Source organism: Lissotriton vulgaris, chromosome 2_1 (assembly GCF_964263255.1).
Source record: "Lissotriton vulgaris chromosome 2_1, aLisVul1.2, whole genome shotgun sequence".
In the NCBI taxonomy this organism is placed as follows: domain Eukaryota; kingdom Metazoa; phylum Chordata; class Amphibia; order Caudata; family Salamandridae; genus Lissotriton; species Lissotriton vulgaris.
The window spans coordinates 391,943,741-391,967,178 of record NC_141687.1 but is presented as its reverse complement, the minus strand read 5'-3'; the positions used below and the strand labels follow the sequence as shown (position 1 = coordinate 391,967,178).

Here is a 23,438-nt window from a genome sequence, read left to right as displayed (position 1 = left end):
TTATTGATGTTAGTTGTCTTTTGGTTACATTAGAGCTCCACCCATTCAGTTACCGGGGGGGGGGGGGGGGGGGGGGAGGGGGGTTGGGGTGGAGGAAGAGGGAAAGAGTCTGATATGTTTCACTGTAGTTATCAGGTATAGGGATTTAAGTCAGATGGATTTTGCTGAAATGTCATACATGATCTTCAGCGCTAGGCACCAATCGAACTGCTGTGACCAGCAACCACAACTGGGAATCACCCGGACCTCGTTCCTGGTCACTGCTTCAGCAAGATGGAGTCGGCAGAGAAAGAGCAGCACGGGACGAGAGTACAACCGCATTCTTGAGACCTGCCCTGTGTCAAAGCACCCACCCAAAGCTACAACCACACACAACGCAGCTAGGAGGAGGCAGTGCCAGACACCCACCTCCCATTGGGTAGACATACTGAGATGCAGCCAACTGATTGGCTGCTCAGACTCAGAAAGCCTCCACTGCGCTGCACTGAGGTTTGTTTTAAATGTTTCACAAAATACGACCAGGACTACTTGTGCCCTGTCCATGCATTTAACAACTCGAATGATGGCGCAGTTGAATCAGTAGATGGTAATGCTGATAGAAAGGTAGTATTCTACAGCTGAAATTAACAGCGTTGGTAAGCATGTGTTATTGCTACTATTGTTCAATTCTTTGTCCCATTTGTACATATTTCTATAATGTCCTTTAGTACCATAAGTCAGAAACTATTGGAGTGTACCAGGAAATGCACTACTCAGCAGCAAGTAGCAGCTACATTCAGTACAGATTCCTTACATATATTGCCCAAGTAAAGAAGTGCTCCACTGCAATGCGCGGACAGTGAATCGCCGATCCTATGACTGGTTCGTGGTGTTATAACTTAAATGCAAATGGCTGCTTCAGTATCTTGCAATGGCAGATGTACTGTTGCCTGCCACAGGTGACACAAGCAGCATGTGGAAGCGATGATTAAAGCCCCACTTGCACTGTGCATTTGGTGCTCCAGTTTACTGTTACTGAATTGTATATGCTCTGTGCAGGGCAGGGTAGAAGCTTGTACTACTCATGCCACTAGGCTCAATCTACAGATGGAAAATCTCTTTTTAAATAGCCATTTTATAGATGGATAGGACCAGAACTTTCAACAATGCTGATCTTTAAAGGGCCACAGTAATATACTGCACAGGCATCAAACACCTGGACACCTCTGGTTTGCAGATGCATGTGGGTAAGGGCATAGAGATGCTAAATTTCTTGGGGGGCGGAAGAGATTGGGGCACAGACAGCCTTGGGGAGAATCGAGCTACGGGTCTGGCTTGATTCTAAAAGCCAAAGTGCAAGCCGAGCCTTCAAAAGATGTACATCAGGCGACAAGTTTCATGAAAAAAAAACGATAAAGTCTTTAAAATAAGGAAAACACCCTATCCAAGGCCTTGGCCAATTGTCTCTAATCCCATTTTAACTCCCTGATACATCCGGACCAGGCAGATTTCATGCCTCACAGAGCGACATGCCACATTATACGCCGGGCACATGTTGCCGTAGCAGCAATTCAGGGCTTAGATCAGCAGACTACACTTCTCCTAGCAGATATGGATAGGGCATTCGATTCCCTCAGCGGGACATATTTGTTCGCCCTACTAGATTATTTAAATATCGGTCCCCGGTTCTTGTCCTACCTCAAACTATTATACACAGACCTGGCGGCATTGGTCCTCATTTAGGGCTCTGTCTCCTTTACCTTCCCTATTAGACGGGGTATCCGACAGGGTTGCCCAGTCGCCCTATTTGTTCGCATTGGCGATGGAGCTCTTGGCGGCCTTGGTGCGGATGGATGCACAAGTGGCAGCGTTTGATTGGACTCAGGGACTGTCTGACCGCATCGCATTATATGCAGACGATGTCCTTTTCTAGATGGATATCAATAAAACTGGACCGAGGATACCACGTATTATGGGTATATTTGGGAAATCGGCCGGTCTGTTTATGAATCCCCGTATATCTACACAAGGAATTGGGCACTTGGGACTCTGCAGTACAGGTCATTACAATAGGGGTAAAATATCTGGGAGTCTTTTTGTCCGATTCAGCAAGTGTTTCTTGGGACCGAAATATTGTGCCGGTGTGGACACGTGTTCGCGAAGAACTGAAGACTTGGTCTCATAGGCCCCTCTCTATCCCGGGTCGATCGGCCATCTTCAAGATGGTATCGCTTCCACAATTGCTATATCAACTACAGAATCACCCCTGTCAGGTGTCTCCGGCGTGGTTTCACCAGGTTGATTCAGTCCTAGGCCAGTTTTTATTGGCGGGCAAGGCATCCAGAATGAGTACAAAATCCTGCCCGGGTTGGAACTATCACCGGAAATGGGACTAGGGATTGACATATCAGCAATCAAGCCCTGAAGAGTTGTAGTTTCTGTTTATGTACAGTCCTACAACGAAACACGTGTCGGCTGGCTCTATATAAATTATCCTATCTGCTGATCAAATAAAAGGAGAGACACACGAACCTCTAATGAAAACGACGCTGGACAAGACTTTCCTTTTGTGCTAATTCGAATTTACTTACACATTGATGTTGTGATTCCCTTTTGAGTGCACAGGATTTTGTACTTATGTTGTAAGAGTGTAATTGTTGCGCTCTAATTGAGGTTTTTTTTAAGGGTCTCTCCTCCCTGCCTGCACCATTACTATTGAGCAATACGAATTACGTTTACTTTGCTAGAGCGCCTATAGAACCCGTACACTTAAAACCCTCTTCTCTGATATCACTTAAAGGCATCCAGAGTGGCGTTGAAGAAATGTTTCCAGTCAACATACTGCGGGGGAATAGCCACCTCAGATGTACAATCATACTACATGGCCTCGCACCTCTTGATTTTGAACGACTGGTGATAGGAGTGATCCAGCATATGCTGTAGAAAACAATACATGGGAACTGCCACCGTACACACTATTCTATATTCCGTTTCTCGACGTAAGGCTCTACCATCGGCCAAGAGGATAGTCTTCCAGCTGTGAAGATAGGCTCTGAGAAAGATGGGATAGTGGGGCAGACTGACGAAGGAAACGCCACTGTGGTCAAATGGGGGTCTGCCTGAGCTAGTGGCCTTGACTGGTTTCAGAGGGTGGGAAAATATAGGGAATTCCACCCTGGGAGATATGATGCAGGGTACAGTCCTGAAGTCTTGTCAAGATCTTCAACAAGAATATCAGATGTTAAGGACCCAGTTCTTTCTATACCTCCAATTTTGGCATGCCCTACTCCGTAGTGTTACAGGACTGGAATTCTCCCGAAATTCAGTCCCATTGAAGCGAAACTGTTTATGGGAAACTCAGAAGATCACAAAATCTCCAAAATGTATCAAACATTAGTAACGAATAGCCCTACCACACTTGATAAACTTAGAGTGGCGTGAGAGGGAGATCTTGGCCCACTACACGGAGAGCATTGGAACGACGCACTAGCATCCCCCGAGGGGCTGCGATTGCAATGCAGCTCCGACTAATTCCATTTATCTACCTACATAGAGGGTACTTTACCCGAATCCGGCTGTGGAGGGCAGGCCTAGAGGCATCCCCAACGTGTTTGCGATGTGGTCGAGAAGATGGCACCTTACTCCATACAGAGTGACAGCGCTTGCTAGGTTCTGGCGGGGTATGAGCCGGTTGACGGAAGTGTTGGGGAGGGAGCACCCTTCCTCGCCTAAATTAGCACTTCTACATATCATGGAAGGGATTGGCAGAAATATATATATTCACACACACACACACACACACACACACACACGTGTCATCTACTGCTATTGGGCCTAGTGCTAGCAAAACGAGATATTGCGCATAACTGGAAAGCTGAAGCCCCGCCTTCCTCATCGGCATGGAAAAATGGGTTGGATTTTAACATGGAGTTGGAGATACCCATTTTTAAAGCAAAGAGTTGCCCGCAAAAACACCAGAAGATTTGGAGGCGGTGAACCTAAGGGGTCAGGTAACTCGATGTTTAGAGAGGTGTTAGTTTTGTGAGGCGGTTGCCAGTTTTAATATATGTGATGTGCACCTGTTTCAAATAAAGCGGCCTTTTACACACAAAAAAATGGTAGTCGGTCTTGATTGCCCCCTTCATCCCTCCCGAAGAGAGATTTGGGGGGCAGCCGAGCCACGAGGTCTGCCCCCCGGGCAGGTTTGGGAGGGGGAAGTGGGGTTTCATGGGGGCGGCCATTTTGCCGCTGTTTGGGCTGCCTGGGATAGCCCAAAGGCAGCCCAATTAATACTAACAAGCCCAAAAGGGCTATATAGGGGGGTTACACTTCCGCCCAGCCACCATTTTAGGTATTGAAACCTGGTGGCTGGGAGCGTATTTAGAGCTTGTCCCACCCTCCTACCCTTAAGATGGGGCTGGGGGGGCTGGGGGTGGGGGAGGAGGTGTTTGGCGGGCATGGTGTTGGGTGGCGGCGTTTGGGACAGGTGCACAGGGGGGATTTCTGTATGTATTTGTCGCTTTGAGCAGGTGCAGGCGGAGTTTGGGTTGATGTTGGCCAAGTTTGGCTGGAGTTCGGGTCTTTATCATTATGTTTGGGGATTTGGGGAACGGGAGCGGGGAAAGGGTAAACAGTTTTGGAGTTACATTAGAGGGGCTTAGTTACAGTTGCAATAAGGCAGATTGGTCTGCAGGTATTGACAGGTTTTGGAGTTAGGATGTAGGGAAGAAAAGTGGATACATGAGGATTTAACGGAATTGTATATTTGTATATGCAGGGTGGGGGGATTGTATCATGTGGGGATTGTAGGGGTGGGGGGAGACAAAACCTAAGGGGTCAGGTAACTCGATGTTTAGAGGAGTGATTCGTACCCCAATGTGCAGGTGAACAGTGGGAGTGGGTGCACTGCCTGATACCATTATTCTCGACAGCTGGTCCAGGGCCTGCCTTGCACCCCAGTGGCGGCTCCTCCGCTAAGGCAGAGGAGTATTGCCCCACTGCTATTCAGCAGTGTAAAAAAATATGATAACTCAATGTTATTTTTTTATTTTTTCTTGTAGCGGTACGGCAGCTTTGGGAAGTGGTGCGGGCTGCTCGGATGAAGGAGAGGGGAGTAGTAGTTTTCAATCCCTATGTGCGCATGAATGTTTGGCCAGCCGTCTCGGGCCGGCTAAACATTCATGCGCACATAGCATGCTCTCCACCCAGGCTGCATTACAGCCTGGGTGGAGAACATGCCCAAGCCCCCTTTGCCCCATCTGAGCGTCGAACCCCGGCGCTCAGACCAATCACAGCTTTGGGATTGGCTCTGGGGAGCCTGGGTGCGTCCTGGGTCCCTTCTGTTCCAGCCAGAGTGGAGATATGCGATGAGGAGGATACAGCAAAGTGGATAGGAGGTAAGTTTTTAGGTCTCGCCTTTTCCATTCCGCAGGAATGGAAAATGGAGAGAATTCTAGTGCTCAAAATACTCGTCAACTAAGGCTTTTTTCTGTGCGGTTTTCTTATAGAAACGATAGCATAGGACCAAGATATGTGAGACAAGTGGTTAAAGGGGCATTGCTCTGCAGCGAACTGGAGTGTAAGTGGTGCTGGAGATGCAGAATTACCACAGTGCAATGGGGGGGGGGGGGAGGAGGAGGAGGGGTTAAATGGTGTACATTTAGTTGTTTCTCCTATATATGTTACAACAGGGGAAAGTATATATCTAAAATGTCAATGCTAATTTGCTGTACTTTAAAGTGTAGCAGATGACCTATGGTTCGTGGGGCTCTGCATTGTATGTGCTAATTGACACAATAAAATATGTTTATAAAACAAAAAAGATTTTTTTTTTACATTTTCAGTGTGTTATGTACTTGTGATTACATCACTGAAGTAAGTGATATTTATTGAAATACTTTTTAAAATATGAAACATTTGTCAGTTTGTCATTGTTATTAAACGTGAGAAAAGATTATTTTATATTAATCATATACATAAGGATTTCGTATTGCACATTTTCTGTACTGAATTACAGCTAAGGCCTTATCTCCTGTAGACACTGCTGCTGCACATTCACCCACCTCTGGACCCCAGCAGCAGCCCAGAGTTTACCAGACGCCACCACACTCAAACCACTGAACTGAATCCTCCACAACGTGCGCTCCCTACGCAGGCACGCCATAGAAATTTGGGACCTCCTAAACACCCACACGCCCGACGTCGCTTCCTCACAGAAACATGGAACACCACCAACTCCACGCCCTACATCACAATCGCCATTCCCGACGGATACAAGATCCTGAGAAAAGACCGCCCCACCCGCCCAGGAGGAGGCATCGCCATCATCCACAAAAATTCCCTCCACATGACAACCACGGACCCGGACGATGCTACGATCCCCCATTGAACATCTCTAGATTCAGACCAAACCCAAAACAACTCTGCAGAAACCTCATCTACTGTGCTCCTTTCACCGACACCCTTGCAAACCTCATCACACCCCACGCCCTCTCCTCTACAGACTACATACCACTCAGAGACCTAAACTTTTACCTGGACAACCACGACGACCCCAACACCACCGCCCTACTAGAGAACTTTGCCAACATAGGACTGAAGCAACTTGTCACCAATCCCACGCACACAGCGGGTCACACTCGACCCCATCTTCGCAAGGAGGAAACAGCGTTTCCTACAACCACCACTGACTTTTTTTGGAAACCACTGCATCCATTTCTCCTTCAGAAAAAACAATGCACACCAGACCGCGTACCACCTCCCCCACAGAAGCTGGAACAAAGTCACTGAACAACAGTTTACCTCCACCCTGACCAGCACTCTACCTCCAACGATGCCATACGCCGACATTGCGGCACGCAACCTACACCGCTGGATCACTAACTGCGCCAACACACTCGCCCCCTCAAGAAAGTCACTGGACGACAACAAGAAAGCAAGCTGGTTCACCCCTGCACTCCAAGAATCCAAGTACTCCAGCCGATTTCTCAAAAGATATGAAGGAACAGCAAAACCCTGGAAACATGCACCGCCTACAGAATAGCAATCACAGCACCCCAACAACTCATCAAATCCACAAAAAAAGAACTTCCTCCTAGACAGAATCCTCATCAACGCCCACAACTCCAAAGAACTTTTCTCCATAATCCAGGACCTGGCAGCGAAACAGACGTCCCATTGTCCCAAGACCTCCGCCACAGACTCAGCACATTTTTTCACCTCAAGATTAAGACACTCCATGACAACTTCCACAACCAAAACATCTGCACCACTTCAACCCCCACCCCCCAACAGACATTATTCACCTGATCCCCGCTCACGACAGAAGACACCTTAAAGACCATGAAGCACATCCACTCTGGAGCACCCTCAGACCCCCTTCCCCCCCCCAACATCTTCCACAGAGTCACCAAAGCCATCGCACCCGAACTATGCCAGACGATCAACAGGTCCCTCGAGACTGCCACATTTCTCAACGACTGGAAACACGCCTAAGTCAACCCCCTCCTGAAGAAACCCTCTGCAGACCTGGTGGATCTGAAGAGTTTCAGGCTCATCTCACTGCTTTCTTTCACAGCCAAGGTCATCGAAAAGGCTGTCAACACCCAGCTAGCAAACTTCATCGAAGCCAACAATATCGTGGACATCTCCCAATCCGGATTCTGCTGCAACCACAGCACCAAGGCAGCCCTACTCGCCGCCACCGATGACATCTGCTCCTTTCTCGACAGGGGCCAAACGGCAGCCCTCATCCTCCTGGACCTATCAGCTGCCTTCTACACTGTCTTCCACAGCATACTAGCCACCAGACCCCACAACGCCGGCATCCGAAGAAAGGCCCTTGAATGGACACCCTCATTTCTCACAGGCAGAACCCAGCGAGTCAGACTCCCGCCCTGCCTCTCAGTACCAACCGACACCGGATGTGGAGCACCCCAGGGATTCTCCCTCAGCCCCAATCTCTTCAAAATTTAAATGGCCCCCTTGCAACCATTGTCAGAAATCATGGGCTCAACATAGTCGCTGGCGCTGACAACACCCACCTCATCCTCTTCCTCACCAAGGAACCCAACGACACCAGGCACAACTTCCAAAGAAGGGATGAAAGCCTTCGCCACCTGGATGAAGAGCTTTCTGAAACTCAACTCCGAGAAAATAGAAGTCCTCGTCCTTGGTTCTACCCCCTCAGCAAGGGACGACAGCTAGTGGCCCCCCACCCTTGGAAACTCCCCCACCACGACAGACCATGCATGAAACCTCAACATCATACGGGACTCATCACTCACCATGAACCACCAGATCAATGCCACATCCCCAGCCTGTTTCAACACCTTCCGCATACTCCGAAAAAGTTTCAAATGGATCCCCTCCAAATCCAGAAAAACGGACATGCACGCCCTCATCATTAGCAGACTGGACTACGGCTCGCCCTATTGAAGGAATCAACAAAAGACTCCTCCACAAGCTCCAGACCAACCAGAACGCCGTAGCCAGACTGATTCTAGACATTCCCCATCACAACCACACCGCCCACGCAATCTCCACTGCCTCTCCATAGAAAGAAGAATAACATTCAAGCACCCGACGCACGCATACAAGGCCCTACACAACATCGGACCAGCATACCTAAACAGCCGCCTCTCCTTCCATGCACCCAAGAGTAACCTCTGATCAGCAAGCCTCTCTCTGGCCACCGTCCCACTCATCTACAAGACTAGAACGGGTGAAAAGTCTTTGTCCCACCCCACAATCACGTAGACTGCGTGTACTGATCCGCATGTTCATATTCGGTAGTAGGCGTGCAGGATTTCTAGACACTATCAGACACTACGGACCTCATCCTCACTTCATTTCAAATCATACATCATGGAAGTCCCGTTAAGCCTTGCTGTCGAGTACATAGTTGGCTTACTTCATTTCCTGAACTTTCTCTAGTTCTCATTTTCGGTCAGTGCATGTACGTCATCCCCCCCGACCCAACCTATGTCAAATCAGACTCTTCTTCATTAGCATTGAAAAACTTACAACCGGTCCTTCTACCTGCCCTAATCACACCTCTCTCACGTTCACCCTGCTTGAAGTTTTAAAAGGCACATTTAAAAAAAAGCACAGTGCGTGATTGCACAGACACTAAATTGCAAACCATGTACTGGTTAGAAGTAAAGATACAGGTAATGAGTTATACAGTCCTAAATTACTTTTAGAGCAGTGATTTCCAAACTGTGGACCTGCATCTGGTGGTACTCCTGCGGAAGACACAGTGCAAGCTTCACCCCCATGGTCCCGAGAGATCAGACAAGCTTCATCAAGTGAAGCTTGCACAGTCCAGAAGGACCGTGGGGGTGGCGCTTGGGCTACAGTACTGCAAGAATACCGCAAACAAATTAAAAGAATAAGAATGTGGCCACCCTACACCTCGTATAGTTGCAAGCTGTGCGTGATGGAGGTTGGCTGATCATGGAGTGTTGGGTGTAGTGCCTGGTCGTAGGCCAGGCCCTGCTGCTAATCCCCTGCTGTGCATGGCTGAAGATCATCTGCTCACATGGGATTGGGCACATGGCCTGACCACAGGCCTAGTCCCCCGGCATAACCTCCCTCCCCCTGCGCATGACTGAAAACTGTCTGCCCTCATGGGGCTGGATACAGGGTCTAACCACAGGCCAGGCTCTGCAGCCAGCACCCCACTCTTCATGGCTAAAGCCATGCTAGCTAGTGGGTTTGTCTCCTATGTGAGGCTAGCTGCAGGGTCTGTGGCCAACAGCCACATGCATATGGCCAATGGCTGTCTTTCTGTGTGGAGTTGGCCTGCGCTCTGACCCTGCAGCCAACTGAGCTATGCGAGATGGGGGCGTTGGCTGGCCATGTGGGGTTGCCAGCAAGGCCTGAGCATAGGGCTAGAGCCTGCGGCAGTTACCACTGAGTACAGCCAAAACCTGTGCTGAGCGGGGGGTGGGGGTGGGGGGTGGGCTGTGGAGTTAGTCCCCAGAAATCCAATGACAAAACCAAAGGTTAAAAAGACGTTATAGATCGGTATGCGAATAACATTTGTTTTCATTAAAAAAACTACAAATTCTCTGAAGAAAACAAAAAGTATTGTGATGTTATACTTAGGTGTTGTAATAATACAAAAACGAATGTATTATATGCACTGTTTATGACTTTACATATTACATAACTCATGACATGCTAAATAATATGATGAATATGATTAATAGTATCACTGATCACATAACTGATGACATCACCCAACGGATATAACAATTAGCTATAAGCATTTCATACTTAAAGGTATTCAGCAAGGTACGTGTACACCCAATTTCCCCATTACCTCCTACGTAATAAAGGACATAACCTTTCGCAACAAGCAGAACATGAAGTTTATCTGTGAAATCACCTACATTAACTAGATATATTTTTAACTGTATTGAGATGCGTAAGAAATGTAATGGTTCTCTAGAGATCAAGGAGACCAGAAACACATTAAACTTTGAATATCGTTCAAAAACAGTGTTTGATTGTTATTAAACCAATTAGATGGTCTGTCAAATACCTCATTTTCACATCGGTATATCAGCCAATGATAAGACATGCAATACCAGGACCTATGGACAATCCTTCATAGTATGCAAAAGTGCCCTACACATATTCCTGAAATGAGCAGAATGGTGTTCACCGTTTTAACAATGCTTACAATCATACTGTGACTTGGACTATCTGTGAGATACCCATAGATTATACAACCGTTTATAACATTTTGACTGAAATTATGGAAATAAATATCAGCACTTTTATAAATCACCATTTTATATGGACAGTGTCTATAGCACTACATGACAACTCCTTACCGTCAGCATGTACACAGAAATCCACAGGTGAATAATGTACGGAAAAGCTGTAATTTCTATTACATATTTTGGGTACCAGGCCTATAAATTTAGGCACAACCCAACTTGTTTAAATGGAGTACTGCGTGCATTTTCAACTTTACTGGTATTTATTTGTTGGAATAATATACGGCAGAACATTGCTTTAGGACATGTTCTCTATACTATGCCTCTTTACACCACAGTTTCAACATGCACAGCTTATTTGCTATGTTGTCTCCATAAATTAATCCTGATAATTGAAAAACAATATGGCAAATCAGTTTTGTCGAAGTTTCTTAGAGGATAAGGCATGCCTTGAGACTAAACTGACATTATTTAGGTTGCCTGCAATATTTAACATTTTATAGAATACATTTCTAGACAATATGATCGCCATTTTTGAGGGTCACAAAGTATTTATTTTACGTAAGGGAGGAACTGCAATAAAAAAGTGTGAATACCATTTTAGAGCAATGGTACAGGCCCCTGAAGGTACACCATGTGTCACCCGTTCCCAAGTATATGTCTGAAGGTGCTTACTACTCTACCAGACCCTCCAGCAATTTATACAAAAGTCCCTGCAAAATCTTTCTATTAAAAAAAACGTGGTTAAACCTCCTTTTACTTACCCTGCAATGGCTCAGTAAAATGAGTGTTGGCGGGAGAAGGGTTTTCATTCTCTCTCCTGCTCTGTGTGGTGCATGACACCACTACGAGCTTCCTGAAGGCACAGTCGGCCTCCAAGAAGCTCAGGCCAGTGCAACCAGGAGAAAAAGTCCACTGGAGTCCGGGAAACAGAGGTTATGTTAGCATCACCGGCCTTGTTCGGGCAAGACTTTACATAAACACAAGACCTCAATATACTACATTTAGTAGGACAGGTCTGGACATAATAACAAGCAATACACAAGGTGACTTTGGTGCGGTGGGCTTTGTATATGCTGGATCGGATTCGACGAAGCACGATCTCAAGCCGAGAATCAATGATAAGTGCCTTAGAAGATCTAGGTTTATTCACCTTTGTGTGGAATAGGAGGTCCACGAACAAACCCGAAACTAAGGTGAAGTCCATAGCCAAACAAAGCGCATCTACTATAGAAATAAGTTTGAAACTTCTTTGAACTTTAAGAACATCAGCTGGGATAGAGCGCATGAATATTGAAGTTTAACTATGAGGAAGTGTCTAATTCCCAAGAGATAAATCCTTCATACAGAATGATAAATACAAAATAGTGAACACCATTGTTTTTAATCTAAAGCTGTCCTGAAGAAGGTGGTCAACACGTCTTAATCCACGGAAACACTGCATCGACAACTGTTTTGCACTGTAGTATAAAAGTTATTTTTATATTTTTTTTATATATGCTTGTCTTTATGAGACTTATTGTCAGACATTTTCAGTATATGAGTGTCTACCACTACATCTACAACAGTGAATGAAGTTGCTAGGTGGTTCTTTGCCCACAAAGTGGTGATTAATATATGTTAAACTACAATAAGAGTGAAAACAAAGGAGCAATACATAGATGGTAGATACCCTGTTACAATACTGTTTACGGTCTCTTTTGTAATTAAGATTTTATGGTTTGTCTTGTTTTGCAAATTTTTTAAACCTGTATACATAATCATGTTTTCAATAAAGGAAGAGATCTTTTTTTCTAAAAAAAAGGCTTATGATCTTAATGTACTGCATGTGAGTGTGTGATGTATACGTGTGATAGGCTGAAAAAGAATAACAGGGAACATTCTTTTGTTATTGGTTACTAATCACAGTTTGAACCAGGGCACACTATTACAAATGAACAACCTAGTGCCCTTCTTCTCCCTTATGGGCTTCCCAAAATGCCAAAGACCTCACCCATACATTTCCCATGTCCCATCTCACCTCCCTAACCACTCGATGTTATCCCCACCTTAACCTGCTTCAACTCGTCTAAACTTCTACCCCAGCACCTCTTCAGTGTTACCCCTCCCGCTACCCCCTCTAGTTACGCACCTGTCACCCAACTACCGCAGTTCACATTGACAGTAAAAACTGCAACTGTCCTTCAACAATGGTGAAAAACAACCGAAAACGTTCTTTCCATCTGGCCCGTTTCGGAAAATCCACTTTACAGCCCAGACCCAAAAAACCCAACCTGACCCCTTAAAATTGGGATTATAACATGAAAAATATGGGCCGGTAGATGGGAGGACCAATTTAACCTACCAAAAATCACTGCCCACGGATCAGGAGTCTGACAAAGTACCTTAACTCCTGACACCCTCCCTACATTGTCTTCCCCTGCTCCCACCCGCATAGCCGTCCCTAACCAATCCCCTCGAGTTTGGTGGCTAGTACCAACCTGTGGAAAGACAGGCCTTTAGGCCCCGCTTCCCCAGGCACCCCATTGGCAGTACTTTTTCCTGACCCCACTCATGTCCTACTTCCTCCATCGCTTGTTTTGGCCCCCACCCACCTGCCCCTGGCAAGGGTCCTTCTGCCCACTCTTCTTGTTGATGTACACGCCCCTTCCAAACCTCCTTTATATTTTAACTCTTTCCACGCCCTTTTCTAGCCTTCCTCCCCCGCAGTTTACTATTCGAGAGTCACCTTTTTTTTAGCTCCCTATGTCCCTTACACCAGCCTCGTGCATCGAGTAGCGTGAAATACATACGGCTGCACGAGCTGTTATGTTGGTTATTCACCCCCTTACAAAAAAAATGGTAGAAGGGTGGAGGGAGACACGTAGAACACAGAGCGTATTTTTCACTTGGAAGAGACATGCCAGGATAATGCAAAATATCGCAAATTTGAAATTGAATTCTGCAGTTTCCATGGCACGAGACACCCCCCTTTGCAACTCGCGCTTGCTGAGTCGGGCTGTATAGCTGGCAAGGCCACAGTATTTTTATGACAGACACATTCTGTGTCTTCCGCAAAAAATACTGCTTTTTTTTGTTGCCAGCAACTTCGGTTTTGACTTGTGGCCGCACAATGTATCAAATTAGTCTGCGGTGTCCTTGGAGGATCAGTGCTTCACTAAAGTCACAATTTGAAAATATGGGCGCCTTTCTCAATATCAGTCCTATTTGTAGCCTAAGCCAACCTCTGATTGTCTGGGGGGGGGGGGCGGGGGGGGAATATAGGAAAACACATATGTTAATCCTTCCTTTCTATCCTATTTTAGTGACGCGTTTATATTTCATGTCAAGTAATTCGACTGTGTGGCTATTTGACCATAAATGACACACCGATATTGAACATTACTATCATCCAGATTGCTCAGCCAGTTCCATTTGCCTTGATTTTACTGGAACAACAAACCACTGTTAGTTATTATAGTTAATGAAAATGTGTTTACAAAACAAACTCAAATGTTAATGTTTTGCTATGATATCTAAACGAAACTAAAACTCGGCGAACTCAATGCACATATTAGAAATGAGAAATACATTGTTTCAGAACTGATTACATTGTTTGAGCTAACTAAAATGAATGCTGGCTCCACCACAGCTTATTTGTCCGAACTTTTGGCAGACACTTACCAATTCTGACATGAACCTGCAGGCAGCCGGCGGGATACTTCCAGTAATCTCACAGCTCCCTAGTCTACTGCCATCGAGGTGTCAACAGCAGCGAGGCGGGCACAACAAAGCAGTAGAATAAACAAGCTGTTGTCAGGAAAACTGAATAAAAGTAATTTTTAGTTGGGAATATTGCCGGGACGATGACCAACACCGCGCGCTTTCCTCTGTATTAGAGGCCCTTTACTCCTCCCAGCTCGAAACTAAGTTTCCTGGTAGAAGGGGTTAAGGAGGCACCCCACTGACACGACACAGCACGTGACACCAGAGGGCCCCGCCCTTCAGTTACCACAGAACCCTCGTACGTATTCGTCACCAGACGCACAGCGACCTCTAGCGGTGGGTAGGCGTTTTCTCACAACCAAAACTTCCAATTTCTTTTACGCCTAGTACGAGTACAGACGAAAACTCCCATAATCCATCAGGGTGTGAAACAGGTACAACGCTATTAAAATGTTTGGGTGCTTATTTACAAGGTTTTGCGTCACCGGTGCGTCACTTTTAACATGGGAAAAGTGACGTACCGGCGGTGCAGGGTCTTGTAAATAAGCTCGCTGGTATCAGGTAACATGACGATGCACTATAACTGCGGTTAATTCCAACATGCCCGGGTAGGATTCAATAGCGAAAGACTGAAAGAACGTGGGAGGGGTAAGGTTGGAGGCAAGCGCTCGGGAAGGAAAGAGAGAGAGAGAATGAGAGATAGAGACAACAAACAAAGCAAGCATTTGCAATGCAATAGGTCTTGTATTTACGAGAGTTTAAGCTAGTGGCATTGCAAATGACAATGCCTTTTATTTATGTTATAAAAACGAAAACAAAAATAAAAGGCATTGTTATTTGCGATGTCAAGAGCTCAAACTCACGTAAATGCGAGACCTATTGCATTGCAAATGCTCGGTGTATTTGCAATGCAATCTGATTATCCGTTTTATTGTGTGATTTCATGGTTTCAGTGTTGTTTGGTGCTGCTTGAAATGCTTTGCACACTTTTCACTGCGAAAGGCCTATCGCTATATGCCAGTGTTACAATGGGTAAACCAGTGGCACCTCTCTGAAATCGGTCTCACTGAAAAATGACTCCTTTGATGGGCGATCAGACCCTGCTCTTCCTCTTATTATGTTAATCCAGAATTTCAAAACTATGTGCATATGTTGACTATATACGTTTTTACTCTGTGATTTGATACTCTTTATACAGACCCCATTGTGTTGCCCACTTGAACGTGGAGCCAGAAGGATGCGGTCCTTCTAGTCACTAAGTAACACGTGCATTCAGAGAAGCCTTGTTTAAGCAGTAGAAGCAAGTTATTGATTAAACGCCTTAAAAGAGGAGGTACAACCATGGACTAATATCCACAAGGGAGGCAGCAGGCTGTGGATATTCCATCGTTTAGTAAAGGATTACACCCTTGGCCATAGAGTTTGATGAACTCAGCTGTTTATATATGGACTATTAATTTATGTTTTAACCCTGTCCTGAGAAGGCCTAAGATGAAGTCACACTGTAAAGTATAGAAGTAGTTGTTTTTGACTTAGAAGTGTGTGTTTACGACTACCTCCGAGTGGTCTGTCCAGATGTGAATGGGAGCCACTACCAAAATTGTATTATTATTTAGGGTTACTTTGTGGTTCTCTTGTAGAGTTTATGTCCTTGTACAGAATGTGTTTATATGTGAATTTTTGTAACTCATTGATTAGGTGTTATTGGCTAGGATGAGACAATGTATGTATGACATATTCATTATGAACTATAAAGCACAGGGAAGGTAAATTAAAAATACCTTCACCAAAATTAGTGTATTATTTATTCCTTCATACCGAGTGTTGGTTATTCCCATTGTGTTGCCCAATCAAACGAAATTTTCCAACACCAGATACTTTTTTGAAAATGGGAAGATGCAGCACTGTGTCTTTCCTTTGTGTATATGTTCTCTTCCTATAATCTATGGTGTGTGCATTGCCAAATACCCTTGGTTGTACACAAGGCCTTCACTGGCTGCTCCACAGTGTGTATGTTCAGCTAGCCACAGGGCTGCAAGCGGCTACCTTGTGTGTAGAAGAGGTGGTCCTTCTCTGCCCCTTGGCATGAAGCAGGGTTTTAAGTGGGATGAAAAAACTGGGGGGTCTCTCAAAGGGGCGTGGCCAGTGTAATTGGGGCGTGGCTTTAACAAACTTACGCTAAAAGTCTGTGTTTAGTATAGTGTGCCGCCCGACTTGTATTTTGTTGTTTCTGTCATTGCATCCAGATATGTGAGACAACAAGTAACATCATACCTACAGCAAGTAAGGACTATTGGCTTTGTCACTGGTTATTAGTTGCCTGACAAATAAGCTGCAACTATGGCTGGTTAAATATAATATTGAAAAAGCTTCCAATTAAAGCCCTGGTGACCATACCACAACGTTTCTACTCTTGCGTTTCAGAAAGAGAAGGGAAATCCAGAAAGAAAATGACTCTTTAAAGGATTTCCCTTCCCCCACAATGCTCATCAGGCATTACGTCATGCAGTAACTTCTGCACTAGTGAGAAGTGAGCAGCGTGGACAGCGCACATCGATGTGCTTGCTGTCTCGAAATGGGTCTCTATCGGGCTGTTTTGCACCCTGGCACTTTTTTTCTGGACTGCAGTGACAGCAAACTGCAAACTGCTGTCACTGCCGTCCCAAAAAAAAACGGACCGCCTGAGCCAGGGCTCAAAACAGAGCCCGATAGAGACCCGTTTGGAGGCCCCGTTTAAAAAACTGCCGGTGCTCAGACCCCTCGAGACCCGGCCCACTTAAAGCCCTGGCATGAAGGATACAACTCATATCCTTTACTCATATACTCATTAGGACTTATTACACTGCACTGGCAGTAAAGGCTTGCAGTGGGGTGGGGGCTTGTGAAGCGTGTGTGCTCTTGTGCAAAACTCCTGCCTGTTAATGGACCCTCGTCTGACTTCACTTCTCAGTTTGTGAGGTTTGATTCTGTGGAGCAAGGTCTCCAGAGCAGGGACTTGAAGTGGGGGGCCCTTTCCTCCTGTGGGGGACTGATCTCAATGTCACGCAAAGGGTGAGATGTGAGAGTTTGTGGTTCCTGCTGGAGTGAGTCTTGTCTCTTATCTCCTGTCCTTATCTCTCACTTTGTAGTTATTCCCAGGATCTGGCCTTGCATCAGCCCCAGCTACTTGGCCAACTCCCCGGCTCGTTCAGCAGCAAAATTCATATTTCTTTCAGATTTCGCTGCTCTGAAATGGAAATAAAGAAAGCAAGGCGGCCACATTAGATGAGATCTCTTTCGGCATCATATCACAGTGAAGAAATTACACCTCGGGGTTGAATATGTAAAGCATAACATTAAAAGACATATCTGAGGCACTGGAAGGCGCAGGACGGCGGCCAGAAATGTGATGGAGAAAGAAGGTGAAATTGTTTCTTAAGGGTGATTTTATTTCCAATTCTTTTGGTTAAAACCCAGTTTTATTTTATTTTGCGGTGCTTATTTTATTTGTGGCGCGCGGACCTCCCCCTGGGAAGCAGTGCAGAGCTGCACAGAGCATAGAATAGGCATATAAGCAATAACGCATCCCTGGCTTGGCAAACAGGCCAAGATAGCTGCTGCATGAAAGGTGGGGGAAGGGAAACACAGAGGAGGCGCACTGGCCGCCATTTGTCCTCCTAGTGGAAGGATGTGTTGATTATATGTCCTGAAGAGGTACAAAGTCATAGCGAAACTGAGAATGTATCTTTCTTGTATTTTGTTTGGAACGATTTGGCCAGGGAAATAATGGCTCAGAATTTTGCACTTTCATCCTTGGTAAAGTTTTGATTGGTTATTCTTTTTTTTTGTTTTGTTTTTTACAGTCAGGGCTTTGTAGCTTATGCAAAAGGATTGCAGAATGTATAGAGTGTTTCGAACCGCGGAAAAGGCCATGAAGTGGTCTGATGAACATTGGCTCCACGAGTGTCCATTCTTTAAACTCACAGCTCGCATAGATGTAGTCTGACCTAAGTGCAAACGTCTGCGATACGCGGCGTTAAACAGAATCGCACAAAGCGGGAAATGCGATATTTATCGCGTTTCATTAATGATATGCCCCAAAGTGAGGCGTCTAGAGGTGCTGAAAGAATTCTGGGTGCTCGCTGCCTTGAGACAGGCCCTGAGCTTGTCCTTTTAGTGCCTGATCAGTGAATACATGGACGCTGTGCTTGGCGCTTCATCGGAGGAGTCGCAGATCCATAGCGTTGAAGCGTCGACCGGAAGCTGCGGTGAGCTATGCGCGGAATGCCCCTGCGAGTGCAGCCTGCCATGTAGGGGTAAAAACGGCTGTAAGGAAGACCTATCGGCCCACGGCCTTCACATCTGGAAGACACAGCTCTGCTTTTACATTTCTGTCTCATGCACACAGCCCTCAGAAGCCAGATGTGGGCCCGAGCGCAATACCGAGCCCCTGCAGTCCGTAGAACGTAGCCACACAGCGCCTAGAAGGCCATGCGTACTACTTGGCCCGTCCAGATAAGCGCAATGTTGTGACAGAGTCCGCAGCTCTGTCTGTAATGCAGCCCCCCTTTTTATGTCACCTGCAGTGCTGACATGCGTGCACGTTCAAAGGACGTCCGCGTGCACACGCCACACCCTGGCTAAGAGCCGTGACCTGGGGATGGAGGAAAGCCCTGTAACCTGAGTGACATTGTTTTCATGTAAATGTGCTTGAAAGTACTTTGTTTTACACTGAGAACTGCCAAGTGTGTTCATGCACACGAAGCAGAGGTTTCAAGTTCCATGCCAGAAAAAGGTAGCTGGACAGTCCCTGCTTCTAGGCACTCACAGCTGCCTGCGGTGTTTTAGCTGATTGAGCCCAACAGTGTTTTAAGGGTCATTTTTAATGAGACTGAAAACCCATTCCCAAAATATAAGGCCAGGGGGACGCAGAGCAAATGTCTACGGGGGCAGGGGAGGGGCGGAAACAGGCCTGTGCCTAAAACATGAGATGACGAGCCCCCCAAAAATGAACGGAAGTGGGATGACCCCCAGGGCTACAGCAAGTGTTAGACTGTAGCACTACAGAGGGTGTTTCTATCACACAAGAGACGTCCTTGAACATTTTTGTGTGTCAGTGGCTGGGTGACACTGCTATTGTGGGCAGAACGGGGGTATGAGGACTGCACGCCTTGATCTGCGGGTCAAAGGGGGGCGGGCATAGTCCTTTGATTAGTTGTGTATTCATTTAAATTAATAAGAGAATGTGGAAATTACCTATCGTCGTGAAAAACAATGAAATATAAACAAGCATTAGCTGCACACGAGAAAAACAAGCCCTGGAGTTGTGTGTGCGTGCGCACGCTAGAAGCAGGGGGGAGGTGGGGGGCCTGCGCGATTTACTTGCAGGAGCGATAATTGCTACCATATGGTGGTGCTCGCTCCCGCAAGTAAATCGCTAACCGCTAACTTCACCCTATGGTTATCCAACACCGCTGACACCTTAGCACCACTGAAAAAACGTCAAAGCAAACCTGGCAACAAGAAGGCCTCATGGTTCAACGATGATCTTAAGAAGTCCAAGAAACTCTGCCGCTCCCTTGAAAAGGCCTGGAAAAAAGACCCAACCACTAGCACCAAGGACGCCTTCAAAAACGCCACCCGCACACACCACCAACTAATCCGAAAGGCCAAGAAAACAGCATTCAAGGATCGACTTGACAACAACGCCCACAACAGCAAGGAACTTTTCAACATCGTCAAGGAATTTTCCAATCCCTCGGCCAACTCCAACGACATCACCCCCTCCCAAGCCCTCTGCGACTCCCTAGCCTCATTCTTCCACAACAAAATTGCAGACATCCACAACAGCTTCGACAACCAACCCGGAGACCAACCCGCCCAACCATATGCTGAACATTCTCCCCCCGTGAACACCCTTAACGACTGGAACCCAATCTCCACTGAGGACACCATCCGCCTGATGAACTCCATCCACTCAGGATCCCCCACAGACCCATGTCCTCACCACATCTTCAACAAAGCAGACTCCGTCATCGCACCGCACCTCCGAGACGTCATCAACTGCTCCTTCAACTCCGCAACCTTCCCGGAGAGCTGGAAACACGCTGAACTCACCGCCCTTCTGAAAAAACCCACAGCGGACCCCACCGAACTCAAAAATTACCGCCCCATCTCGCTCCTTCCATTCCCGGCCAAAGTAATCGAGAAAGCTGTCAACAACCAGCTCGCCGCTTTCCTCGAAGCCAACAAATCCCTCGACTCCTCACAATCTGGCTTCCGAGCTAAACACAGCACTGAGACCGCCCTCATCGCAGCAACAGACGACATTCGAACTCTACTGGACAATGGAGACACAGTCGCCCTCATCCTCCTCGACCTCTCTGCAGCCTTCGACACAGTCTGCCACAGCACCCTTTTACAACGCCTCAGTAACATCGGAATACAAGGAAAAGCACTTGAATGGATCACCTCGTTCCTCACCTGAAGAACCCAGAGAGTCCGCCTTCCACCATTCAAGTCCGAGGCCACTAAAGTCATCTGTGGCGTACCACAAGGATCCTCACTCAGCCCCACCCTCTTCAACGTATACATGAGCCCCCTCGCGACCATCGCCCGCCAACACAACCTCAACATCATCTCTTACGCGGATGACACTCAACTAATCCTTTCTCTCACCAAGGACCCCAGCACCGCCAAAACTAACCTACACGAAGGAATGAAAGAAGTTGCCGAATGGATGAAACACAGCCGTCTGAAACTGAACTCAGATAAAACAGAAGTCCTCATATTAGGTACATCCCCCTCTGCATGGGACGACTCTTGGTGGCCGGAAGCCCTTGGAAAAGCACCCATCCCGACAGACCACGCACGGAACCTAGGCGTCATCCTGGATTCTTCACTCTCAATGAACAGACAAGTCAGCGCCGTATCCTCATCCTGCTTCAACATTCTTCGCATGCTCAAAAAAACATTTCGCTGGATCCCCACCGAAACCAGGAAAACAGTCACCCATGCTCTGGTAACGAGCCGACTGGACTACGGAAACACCCTCTACGCTGGTACTACCGCTAAACTCCAGAAGAAACTCCAACGAATCCAAAACGCCTCAGCCAGGATCATATTAGACATCCCGCGCAACGAACACATCTCTGGTCACCTGAAAGACCTCCACTGGCTACCCGTCAATAAGAGAATCACTTTCCGACTGCTAACCCACGCACACAAATCACTCTACGACATCGGACCAGAATGCCTCAACTCACGACTGTCCTTCTACACCCCCTCCCGCCAACTACGTTCTTCCAGGCAAGCCCTCGCCACTGTACCTCGCATCAGCAAGACCACCATGGGAGGCAGATCCTTCTCATACCTGGCTGCTAAAACATGGAACTCACTCCCTACTACCTTCGCCCTACCCAGAACCACCTAGCATTCAGAAAGCAACTTAAAACGTGGATATTTGACAAATAATCCTCCTCCCCCTCCTAAGCGCCTTGAGACCCTCTGGGTATGTAGTGCGCTATATAAATTCTTTGACTTGACTTGACTTGACACGTGCAATGGGATGTGTGCACGTATTTGTCTGAAAAGCCATGGCGATCGGAAAAGGTCTTTTTGCCTCTGCAGCGCATGCACGCTGCGTAGGCGAGACCTAAAAATGCGGCCTTGTGTATTGGAACTGGTGTCCATGTTAAGCGCTCCAATACCTTTGAAGGGAGAATTGGACACTCGAGAAAGTTACTTAAAAGTTACTTCTAAGCGGGGCGGGGAGGAGCTAACACTCCCAGCAATGGGCAGGACAAGCATTTCCAGAAATCGGGTCGGAGCTAACCTCATAGTCATAAGATGAGAAACAAGCATTTGCAATGCAATAGGTCTCGTATTTGAGAGAGTTTACACTATTGGTATTGTAAATCGCAATGCCTTTTATTTATGTTTTAAAAACCAACAAATGAATAAAAGGCATTGCCATTTACAATGCCAATAGCCAAAACTCTAACAACTGCGAGACCTATTGCATTGCAAATGCTTGTTTTTTTTAATCTATTTAGTGCTGGTGACGCCCGGTGCGACAATGTTTTTTGGCACCCCCAATGACCACCATGGATTCCCTCACCACCACCCTTTAACAGTGCCCCTCACGTCTCCATAACCACACTCTCTCTTTTAATTAGATATATAGCACCACCCATACCAGTGTAGGGTGTCAGAGCACTTTGCTTCACTCATACATTACACAGAGACAATCAATCATATGTTTGTAAATGAGTGTATAGGAAATGTTACATAAGCCAGTGGACTACAAGGTGTGGGAGTGTCATCCATGCTGGTAAGCAGTATAGTGTAAGAGTGCTTGGTCTAGAGAAGCACAAACTAAGACTTTAAAAAGGAACACCATAGTGGGGGATTCTGTTTAATAATAAGAATCGAGTTCTACCCAAATTAACCTTTTAATCTATGCTCTGATCTATTCTTTGCAGTGTGCATGCAGTTCTTTGATCGAAGTTAATAGCTCACTGTTCTATATTCTGATTTTAACTTCTAAATTGCAAGTAACAAAAGGATGTCTCTTTTTAAAAGCAGAAACCACTGAGCTATTTACATTATATGCAGTTTGTGTTGTTCATGGCACACTTTGTCTGCAGCAGACATATTAACCCTCTGCGCTACCTTACAGTGAGTCAAAATCTCAACTAGACAAAACTCTGATCTCTATCCAGGAAGAACATTTATTACAGGAGTTATCTTGACAGTTTTATTGTTGCCTGGAAATTGCTGGAGGCAAGGAATGCTTGTCCAAGGAAGACATGGCTTTGGCAGTTCGGGCTGGACTGTTCCCGTGAGGCACAGGGTCAGACTGATTTGCATATGGCCATGTCTGAACTGGGGTGGTGGAGTGAGTTAAAGAATGGTGTTTGATTTGCTCAAGCGCTCCGTCCATCATCCCCTTTTGTATCGCTTTGGAGGCAAGGAATGCAGCAGCAGGTGCTTTAAAACCATAATAAACTTGCAAACATGGCGCCCCCTTGACCCCCACACTGA

The 23,438-nt window shown here is 46.4% G+C and overlaps 1 protein-coding gene across 2 annotated transcripts in view; it reads right to left on the bottom strand.

Moving 5' to 3' along the window:
- CASP10 (caspase 10) overlaps nucleotides 1–14,628 on the bottom strand; it is a 163,541-nt gene extending 148,913 nt beyond the window's left edge. The window contains exon 1 of one of the 2 annotated variants that reach the window (XM_086955243.1): nucleotides 14,373–14,628. The gene's annotated coding sequence lies outside the window, so the exon portion shown is untranslated. The remainder of the gene's footprint in view (nucleotides 1–14,372) is intronic. The other variant, XM_086955241.1, reaches the window with a different exon arrangement.
- Nucleotides 14,629–23,438: the final 8,810 nt, after the last annotated feature.